The 11,403-nt window shown below is 39.3% G+C and overlaps 1 long non-coding RNA gene across 1 annotated transcript in view; it reads right to left on the reverse strand.

Annotated features, from left to right (window-relative positions):
• The window catches only part of LOC116538807, a 20,178-nt gene extending 9,649 nt beyond the window's left edge, over positions 1–10,529 (reverse strand). Inside the window, exons 1-2 of the long non-coding RNA XR_004263785.1 lie at positions 10,475–10,529; positions 1,099–1,102 (exon numbers count right to left, since the gene is read on the reverse strand). This is a non-coding gene — a long non-coding RNA (uncharacterized LOC116538807). The remainder of the gene's footprint in view (positions 1–1,098; positions 1,103–10,474) is intronic.
• Between the last annotated feature and the right edge of the window lie 874 nt (positions 10,530–11,403).

An 11,403-nucleotide genomic window follows, 5' to 3' on the forward strand; every position in this document is an offset into this window, starting at 1 on the left:
AAAAAAAAGCAGGAGTTGCAATTCTCATCTCTGATAAATTAGACTTTAAAACAACATGAGCATAAGAGACAAAGAGGGACATTACATAATGGTAAAAGTATCAATCCAACAAGAAGAGCTAACGATCCTAAATATATACGTACCCAATACAGGAGCACCCAGATACATAAGGCAAGTTCTTAATGACTTACAAAGAGACTTAGACTCCCACACAATAATAGTGGGAGACTTTAACACCCCATTGTCAACATTAGACAGAACAACCAGACAGAAAATTAACAAGGATATCCAGGACTTGAACTCAGACCTGGACCAAGCAAACCTAATAGACATTTACAGAACTCTACACCACAAATCCACACAATATACATTCTTCTCAGCACCACATCACACCTACTCTAAAATTGACCACATAATTGGTAGTAAATTACTCCTCAGCAAATGCAAAAGAATGGAAATCATAACAAACAGTCTCGCAGACCACAGTGCAATCAAGTTAGAACTCAGAATTCAAAAACTAACCCAGAACCGCACAGCTTCATGGAAACTGAACAACTTGCTCTTGAGTGTTGACTGGATAAACAATGAAATGAAGATAGAAATAAAGATGTTCTTCGAAACCAAGGAGAATGAAGACACAACATACCAGAATCTCTGGGACACATTTAAAGCAGTCTCTAGATGAAAATATATAGCAATAAGTGCCCATATGAGAAGCAAGGAGAGATAAAAAATTGACACACTATTGTCAAAACTGAAAGACCTGGAGGAGCAAGATCAAAAAAACTCAAAGTCTAGCAGAAGACAAGAAATAGCTAAGATCAGAGCAGAACTGAAGGAAATAGAGACACAAAAAACCCTTCAAAAAATCAATAAATCCAGGAGCTGGTTTTTTGAAAAGATCAACAAAATAGACAGACCACTAGCCAGATTAATAAAAAAGAAAAGAGAGAATAACCAAATTAATGCAATAAAAAACGATAAAGGGGATATCACCACAGATTCCACAGAAATTCAAACCATCATCAGAGATTATTACAAACAACTTTATGCACACAAACTAATAAACCTGGAAGAAATGGATAAATTCCTGGACACTTGCCTCCTGCCAAGCCTAAACCAGGAAGAAGCCGAAACCCTGAACAGACCCATAACAAGGTCTGAAGTTGAGGCAGCAATTAAGAGCTTACCACCCAAAAAAAGCCCAGGTCCAGATGGGTTCACAGCTGAATTCTACCAGACATACAAGTGTGATATTGTGCTGGCCTAGAGCCAGAACCAGAGCAAAACTATTTTATAAAATGCAAAACTGTTTTTAGATAAGTTGAAATGGCTGCCCCATTCTCCTTACAATAACTACTGTCCTTGGCCTCTGTGAATAGAACTGCCAGTTTGTTCCTCAAAACTATGTAAAGCTGTTTACCTTTTCTTATCAGTAACTGCCAGAATTGCTAGCCTTTGCTTACCGGCAATTGCCAGACTAAGCAGCCCAAGCTAGTTCCATCCTGGCTCCTGTGGCTTGTAATAAGTAACTAAGGTCTGTGATTTCCACCTTAACCAGATAATGTGTAAACAAATGTATATCTTGACTTCTGTAAACCACTTAAGTAACAAACGGAATGACAAAAGTCCCCTTGGCCCTTGGAATGTCCGGAGACCCCCACCCTCACCTCTGCCCAGCAGGTAATTTACAGAATCCACTAGCCCTCGGAATGTCTGAAGCCTTTTCATCCCCATCTCCGCCCCTCACCCCACTCCCAAGGTGGTTTTTCGGGTATAAAAAATCGTGGCACCCTCCTGTTGCCACCACAGGTTGGAGAGACGTGAGTCCTCTGTGGTCGCCGGCATAATAAATGACCCTACAAATCTGGCATACTTTTGTCTTGTGATAACTTTCTACACTCGGTCAAATACAACACAAGGAGGAGCTGGTACCATTCCTTCTGAAACTATTCCAAACAATACAAAAAGAGGGAATTCTTCCCAATTCATTTTATGACACCAACATCATCCTGCTTCCAAAACCCGGCAGAGACTCAACAAGAAAAGAAAACTTCAGGCCAATATCCATGATGAACATAGATGCAAAAATCTTCAATAAAATACTGACAAGCCGATTGCAACAGCACATCAAAAGCTTATCCACCATGATCAAGTAGGCTTCATCTGAGAGATGCAAGGCTGGTTCAACATACGCAAGTCTATAAACGTAATTCACCACATAAACAGAACCAAAGACAAAAACCACATGATTATCTCAATTGATACAGAGAAGACCTTTGACAAAATTCAACAGCCCTTTATGCTAAAATCCCTCAATAAGCTAGGTATCGATGGAACATATCTCAAAATAATAAAAGCTATTTATGACAAACCAACAGCCAATATCATACTGAATGGGCAAAAACTGGAAGCATTCCCCTTGAAATGTGGCACCAGACAAGGATGCCCACTCTCACCACTGCTATTCAATATAGTATTAGAAGTTCTAGCCAGAGCAATCAGGCAAGAAAAAGAAACAAAGGGCATTCAAATAGGAAAGGAGGAAGTCAAATTGTCTCTATTTGCAGACGACATGATTGTATATCTAGAAGACCCCATCGTCTCAGCCCCAAACCTCCTGAAACTGATAAGCAAGTTCAGCAAAGTCTCAGGATACAAAATCAATGTGCAAAAATCACATGCATTCCTATACACCAATAACAGACTTAAAGAGAGCCAAATCAAGAACAAACTTCCATTCACAATTGCCACAAAGAGAATAAAATACCTAGGAATACAACTAACAAGGAACGTAAAGGACCTCTTCAAGGAGAACTACAAGCCACTGCTCAACGAAATAAGAGAGGACACAAACAGATGGAGAAACATTCCATGTTCATGGTTAGGAAGAATCAATATCGTGAAAATGGCCATACTGCCCAAAGTAATTTACAGATTCAATGCTATCCCCATCAAGCTACCAATGACCTTCTTTGCAGAACTGGAAAAAACCACCTTAAACTTCATATGGAACCAAAAGAGAGCCCGTATAACCAAGTCAATTCTAAGCAAAAAGAACAAAGCGGGGGGCATCACACTACCGGACTTCAAACTATGCTACAAGTCTACAGTAATCAAAACAGCTTGGTACTGGTACCAAAACAGAGATATAGACCAATGGAACAGAACAGAGGTCTCGGAGGCAACACAACATATCTACAACCATCTGATCTTTGACAAACCAGACAAAAACAAGCAATGGGGAAAGGATTCCCTGTTCAATAAATGGTGTTGGGAAAGCTGGCTAGCCATGTGCAGAAAGCAGAAACTGGACCCCTTCCTGACACCTTACACTAAAATTAACTCCAGATGGATTAAAGACTTAAACATAAGACCTAACACCATAAAAACCCTAGAAGAAAATCTAGGCAAAACCATTCAGGACATAGGTGTAGGCAAGGACTTCATGGCCAAAACACCAAAAGCATTGACAACAAAAGCCAAAATAGACAAATGGGACCTAATCAAACTCCACAGCTTCTGCACAGCAAAGGAAACAATCATTAGAGTGAATCGGCAACCAACAGAATGGGAAAAATTTTTTGCAGTTTACCCATCTGACAAAGGGCTCATATCCAGAATTTACAAAGAACTAAAACAGATTTACAAGAAGAAAACTAACAAGCCCATTCAAAAGTGGGCAAAGGATATGAACAGACACTTTACAAAAGAAGACATACGTGAGGCCAACAAACATATGAAAAAATGCTCATCATCACTGGTCATCAGAGAAATGCAAATCAAAACTACATTGAGATACCATCTCACGCCGGTTAGAATGGCGATCATTAAAACATCTGGAGACAACAGATGCTGGAGAGGATGTGGAGAAATAGGAACACTTTTACACTGTTGGTGGGAGTGTAAATTAGTTCAACCATTGTGGAAGACAGTGTGGTGATTCCTCAAGGACCTAGAAATAGAAATTCCATTTGACCCAGCAATCCCATTACTGGGTATATATCCAAAGGATTACAAATCGTTCTACTATAAGGACACGTGCACACGAATGTTCATTGCAGCACTGTTTACAATAGCAAAGACCTGGAACCAACCCAAATGCCCATCAATGATAGACTGGATAGGGAAAATGTGGCACATATACACCATGGAATATTATGCAGCCATCAAAAACGATGAGTTTGTGTCCTTTGTAGGGACATGGATGAACCTGGAAACCATCATTTTCAGCAAACTGACAGAAGAACAGAAGATCAAACACCGCATGTTCTCACTCATAGGCGGGTGTTGAACAATGAGAACACATGGACACAGGGAGGGGAGCACTACACACTGGGGTCAGTTGGGGAGAAATAGGGGAGGGATGGTGGCGGGTGGGGAGCTGGGGAGAGATAGCAAGGGGAGAAATGCCAGATGTAGGTGATGGGGAGGAAGGCAGCAAATCACACTGCCACGTGTGTACCTATGCAACAATTTTGCATGTTCTTCACATGTACCCCAAAACCTAAAATGCAATATAATAAATAAATGGGAAAAAAAAAAACATATGCGTGCAAGTCTCTTTTGCATATAATGACTTCTTTTCTTCTAGGTAGATACCCAGTAGTGGAATTGTTGGACCAAATGGTAGTTTTCGTTCTTTAAAGAATCTCCACACTGTTTTCCACAGTAGTTGGACTAGTTGACATTCCCACTAGCAGTGTGGAAGTGTTCCTGCTCACCACAGCCACACCAACATGTACTATTTTTTTTTTATCACAGTCATTCTTGCAAGAGTAAGGTGGTATCACATTGTGATTTTGACTTGCATTTCCCTAATTATTAGTGATGTTTTCATATGTTTGTTGGCCATCTGTGTATCTTCTTTTGAGAGTTGTCTATTCATGTCCTTAGCCCACTTTTTGATGGGATTGTTTTCTTCTTGTTGATTTGTTTGCATTCATTGTAGATCCTTTTGTAATAAAGTTTTGAATATATAAACTACAGGAAAAATATCCTCCCAATATACAGATACAATGCTAATTAATATCAGCTAAAATTTATGTATTTTCTATGTGCCAGCCACTCTTCTATGTTTTTCATATGCAACAACTTATTTAACGATCACAAGAACTTATTGAGGTGTATAGTATTGGTTTTTGTTGTTTTTGTTGTTGTTGTCGTTGTTGTTGTTTGAGACAAGGTCTTCCTCTGTTGCTGTGGCTGGAGTGCAGTGATGCAATCACAGAACATTGCAACCTTGACCTCCTGGGCTCAAGTGATCCCCCCACCTCAACCTACCAAGTAATTAGGACCACAGAAGTACACTACCATGCCTAGCTAATATATTTATATTTTTTGTAGAAATGAGATCTCACGATGTTGCGCAGGCTGGTCTTGCCTTCTTGGGCTTAAATGATCCTTCTGCCTCAACCTCCCAAAGTTCTGGGATTATAGGCATGACCATGACAGAGGTGGATGTTATTATTCCCATTTTACAAATGAGAAAACTGAGGCATGCGATATTAGAATAACCTGCCTGAGATCAAACACAGTAAGTCAAAAAGCCAGCATTTAAAAAGCAGTCTTATTCCAGAGATTGCATTCTTAACCATTGTACCATTTCATCACACAATAGACACATTTAGAGTGACGTAGCAATTAGTATTTGGAGCATACTTGAAACATTGAAAAACAGTTACTAGAAAAGTCTATGAATGAAAAGAAAAGGAAAGAGACATCAGAATATTAGCAGTGATTGTCTTTCTATGATAGAATCAGGAATGGTTTCCTCTTATTTCTAGTTTGTTTTGTATTTCCAGGATTCATTTAATAATAATATATCTCTTTCAGATTTTTTTATTCTTTAAAAAAAGTTAACGGAATCAAGAGTCAAAAACTATAATACGGGAAGGCCCTAGAACAGTCTCAAGTAAAACTACAAATGTTGCAGACAAATCCTATGAGGAACTTCAAATACAAATTCCAGAAGTTTAGCATGCCCTTTAGAAAGTAGAGCGTGGAGTCCTAACAAATTCAAACTCTAAATCAGGTCTGTTTCTGAGAAGTCAAGGACAAATAATGTCAGCATTAGCTGGACAATCCTCAAGTTATTACAGGAAAGAATTTGGATATAAGAAAGAATCTTAATACAGGAGTTTGGGGAGGTATCTCAGCTCTAAATTAGGCTAGCAGAGATCTCACAAGTGTTTAGAAATGTCTAGTAGGCCTGTGTACAGGTTTCAGCTTCCATGGGACTCCAAAGTACTTTGAGCTATTAGCCTTCTATTTATGAAGATGATTGATTAAATTAATTGAATGATTGAATGATGGGCTAATTAACATGTTCTGCTTTTTGAAAAAGGAAGCTAGCAATAACATAGTATGGAATCTATATGCTTATTAGAGATGGGCCATAAATTTGGCTCCAAGATTTCTGGCAGTCAACTGAAAAAAGTAAAGCCACCTTGCAATTTTCAGAATACATGATAGAATGAGCCAATTTTCATGAATAGGTTCAACTAGTTTGTATATAGCCAACCAGAAACTGTAAGCATTTACACAAATAAGGTGCTCTATCATATAATGAACAATATCCTTATCATAAACACAATGTGTTTAAAAGATTTTCTATGAAGCCAAAATTTAAGTCAGTCACACACACACATACACACATATACACACATACATGGTTAGGGATGAAAGGCAATATGACTGTCCATTTGGTGCTCAGCAAGACTTTTGCAGATCAAATTCACCCTCCCAGAATGTTTAACAACATTTCTGATTCTCTATCCTCCCTCTGTGGAGTCTTAATTTGCACAATGAGTTGAGTCCCAGGAGCAAACAAAAATCGTCCCTCTTACACACATGTTGCTGTAGGTTTTCAATATTTATTGACTGTGACAGAGTGGAAATTATTCAGTTGTTAGGTCACTAGACTGTAAACTTCTTCAAGTTGGGCTCATATCTCTTACCAGCTTTTATTGGTCTATCTTAATGCCTAGAACAAAGCCATGAATCAGGTGATCATCTCGTTGTTAAAACTGAATTGATTTGTGGTTTATCATTTATTTTTCCGGGGTGGCTGGGCTTAAGAAGTAAGTGAGAAAAAAGGAGTTGCCTAGTAAGCTTAAAAAATAGGGTCTCAGGTAAGAAACACTCTGTTATATGCCTCCAGTCAATAATTTTAAACACATGCCATTTTCCATCTGCATATGTAAGATTCACTTTCTAATTTCACCTTTGCCTTTGTCTGGAATCCCTTGAATCTAAGAGACTTTCTGTGCTACCAGCTGGGATCGTAGCGTTAACAGCTGAAACTGAAGTTCAGAGATCTTCAGCATGAACTACTCCAAAACACTGTATGAAATTCCTCGGGGTATTTGCAGTCAACAGCCGCATAGGAATGGGAGAAAATGAATAAACAGAGCCTTCCCAGCACCCTCAACAGTCATCTGTTAGCAAAAGTGTCCTTCACGTATAAAACTGAGATCTACAGGGGCCTATGAGTTGAGGGATGCATTTGGCTGCTCTTGTACTGCTATAAGGAAATACCGGAGGATTGGATGATTTATAAAGGAGTTGAATTGGTTCATGATTCTGCAGGCTGTATAGGAACACAGCTCTGGCATCAGCTTCTGGGGAGACCTCAGAAGCTTACAAGCATGATGGAAGGCAAAGTCGGAGCAGGCACATCATGTGTGGAAAGCAGGAACAAGAGAAACAAGGTGGGGAGCTGCCACGCACTTTAAAATGACCAGATCTCATGTGAACTAAAAGCAAGAACTCACTTATCACCAAGGAGATGTCACAAGTCATCCATAATCCGAATGTCTCTCACCAGACCCCACCTCCAACATTGCAGATTTGGAAGGGACATCCAAACTATCTCAAAGGACATGCATCAAATAAGCTGCTCAAATTGATACCTCTTCTCCCTCATATATTTTACTTGCATATATTTCATTATTTGTGAATATCAATAGGTTTAAGTACATTATACACTCATGGGAAGAAGGGCCTAATACTTCTTAGTTGCTATGTTCCAAAACCAAAAAAATTTCTGGAAATCATCTTCTATTATTATATATCCTTTCAGTTCACTTATGCTAATACTCTCATACTTGTATGACTTTAGTGAGAATGGTTCCCACCACTTATTTCACTCTCCAGCTTGCCACTGATCTTCTCAGTTTCCTCCTAATCCAGCCTAGATTGCGTGGTCACTATACTCACCCCCTTGTGAGCATCCTTAACTATCTTGTCCCGTTTGCCCTCCTTGTACTAAGCTGGCAATACATCAACATTGATTGACTTATTTAATCGATGTCTGCAAATAAATCATTGAGCATCGCTGGAGAAAATAATGTATCTACACTTAATGACTCCCTTTATTTATGATTATAAATCTTAATACATGATGATGATCATTTGGGTGCTTATGAAATTGAGTTTTTCTCTCCTCAAAGCTGTCTGCTTAAAGCCTTCTGTGATGGTTTCTTGTGTCAACTCGACTGAGCCACTGGATGCCCAGACATTTGGTTAAACACTGTTCTGGGTGTGTCTGTGAGGGTGTTTCCGGAAGAGATTAACACTTGAGTTGGTAGAATGAGTAAAGCAGATTGCCCACCCCAATGTGAGTGGGCCACAGTCAATCTATTGAAGGCCTAAATAAAACAAAAGCCTTAGTAAGGGAGAGTTTGTGCTCTCTGCCTCACTGTGTTTTACCTGGGAGGTTGGTCTTCTTCTGCCTTCAGACTCCCTGACTGGAACCTACTCTTTCCATTCTCCTGTGTCTCCACAGTTTGCCAAATGGTTCTGAAGCCTTCAGACTCCATAACCATGTGAGCCAATTCTTTACATATTTCCTATAGAGAGAGAAATATTTCTTATATGTAGAAAATAGAGAGAAAATATATATTTAAGAATATATAAAGATAGAAATTTAAAAAAAGAATATCTCTCTTGAATCCATGTATCTCTCCAGCCTCTGCCCCATTTCTCATTTCTCTGCTCTCATTGCATCAAACCTTTTTTTTTTTTTTTTTTTTTTTTTTTTGAGATGGAGTTTTACCCTGTCACCCAGGCTAGAGTGCAGTGGTGTAATCTTGGCTCACTGCAACCTCTGTCCCCTGGGTTCAAGCGATTTTTCTGCCTCAGCCTTCCAAGTAGCTGGGATTACCGGTGCCCACCATGATGCCTGGCTAATTTTTGTGTTTTAGTGGAAACAAGGATTCACCATGTTGGTTGGGCTGGTCTTGAACTCCTGACCTCAAGTGATCTGCCCACCTCAGCCTCCCAAACTGCTGGCATCACAGGTGTGAGCCACTGTGCCTATATTCACTGTCTCCAATTTCTATCTCCCCAATCTCTTCTCAATGCACCAAGTCCTTTCTATCACTCCAGAAATCAGGTCTTCAATGACCTACTTTGAAAACTATCTTCTCATCCTCATAGCTTAGCTCACACTTATAAGTGAGAACATATGATATTTGGTTTTCCATTTCTGAGTTACTTTACCTAGAATGATGGCCTCTATCTCCAACCACATTGCTGCAAAGGCCATTATTTTGTTCCATTTTGTAGCTTAGTAGTATTCCATGGTGTACACATAGCACATTTTCTTTATCTCAGATTTAATAATACCACACTTTCCCAATTTTCTTTTACCTTCACTGGTCACATCTTCTCAATTTTCTTTTCCTGGCTTCCCCTGTTCTGTCAGATATAGATCTAGATCTCTAGTAATCACCAAGGCCTTGTCCTTGATTCTCTCTTCTCTACCTACAATCCCCCAAATAATCCCATCTATTTTCTAGTATCATCTATATGTTAATAAAACTCAATTTATATCCCAAGTTAATTTGTATCCTAAGTTAAGACCTCTCTTTGAGTTCTAAACTCCTAGATCCAACCACCTCCTTGATATATATCACTTGATATATCCAACTGCCTCCTTGACATATCACAGTTGGCATCTCTAACTTAACAGGGGCCAAGCAAACCTATTAGTTTTCCCAACAGGCACATATATACATATTCCATCACTACCGGCTTGCCTCTGCTTAAATTCTTCCCGTGGCTTCTCATTATACTTAAATAAAGTCAAAACTTCTCACTATGGCCTACAAATCCCTACATGATCTCATTCCTGCCTCCCTTTCGATGTCATTTCTTCCCAATATTCACCTTGGTTACTGTATAATTGCCTCACTAATATTCTGCATGTACCCTAAAATAAGGTTTATGTCTGTATTATTTTCTTTTTTGAGACCAAGTCTCACTCTGTTGCCCATGCTGGAGTGCACTGGCATGATCTCGGCCTACTACAACCTCTGCCTCCTGGGTTCAAGCAGTTCTCCTGCCTCAGCCTCCTGAGTAGCTGGGATTATAGGCATGCGCCAACTGGCTAATTTTGTATTTTTAGTAGAGATGGGGTTTCACCATGTTTGCCAGGCTGGTCTTGAACTCCTGACCTCAGGTGATCCACCCATCTTGGCCTCCCAAAGTGCTGGGATTACAGGTGTTAGCCACTGTGCCCAGCCCCAGTATTCTTACGTTTGTTATTTTATCTGCCTAGAATGACTTCTCCCAAATCTTTATAAGGATGCCTTCTGCTGTCATTAAATGACAGCTCCTCAGAAAAGGAGCTAAAGCTGCTAGTATACAAACACACATACACATAAACACACATACACACACACACACAAATACACACCAGTCACCCTTTCCTCATTAACCTATATCATCTCCTTCATAGTGCTTGTCAGGATTTGAATTATTCATCTTTTTTTTTTTTTTTTCCTACAGCTCCCTGTATTCCCAGGCAGTCTCCCATCCAAGTACTAACCAGGCCCAACCCTGCTTACCTTCCAAGATCAGACGAGATCCGGCTCACGGTGGTATGGCCATAGACTGAATTTATCTTCTTTATGTGTGTGTGTTTATTTTCTCTCAGCAACTAGAAGCTAAGCTCCTTGAAGCCAAGAATGTGTTTCTTAGACATTGTTGTATTCCCAGGGTCCAGAATACTGCCCAGCATCTAAATATCACAAAAATACAATTTATTTGACTGGTCGCAGGAAAAAAACTGTGTCTGCTTCAAAATAAAATGATCCGTTGCCATAAGGTAGTAAGATTAAAAACAATAGTGATTTCAGGTAATTAGCCAAGAGAAATCTGGGACAGCGGATAGAGAAGAAAAGAGTAATTAAGTCATTACAGATAACTGGTATTGTTATACAGATAACTAGATAAGGTTGTAAACAAAAAATATACTTCAGAGATATACTGAACCAAATAAAAAAACATACCACGTTATTAAACTTAGAATCTTATAGGAGACTGGTGAGTGAAAAAAAAATATCTTCGAAAAGTTCTACAGGTAATAAGGGATCATTAGGAAAAGAAATATGCCAA

This window comes from Sapajus apella, unplaced genomic scaffold (assembly GCF_009761245.1).
Source record: "Sapajus apella isolate SASKATOON/1434 unplaced genomic scaffold, GSC_monkey_1.0 scaffold122, whole genome shotgun sequence".
Lineage (NCBI taxonomy): Eukaryota > Metazoa > Chordata > Mammalia > Primates > Cebidae > Sapajus > Sapajus apella.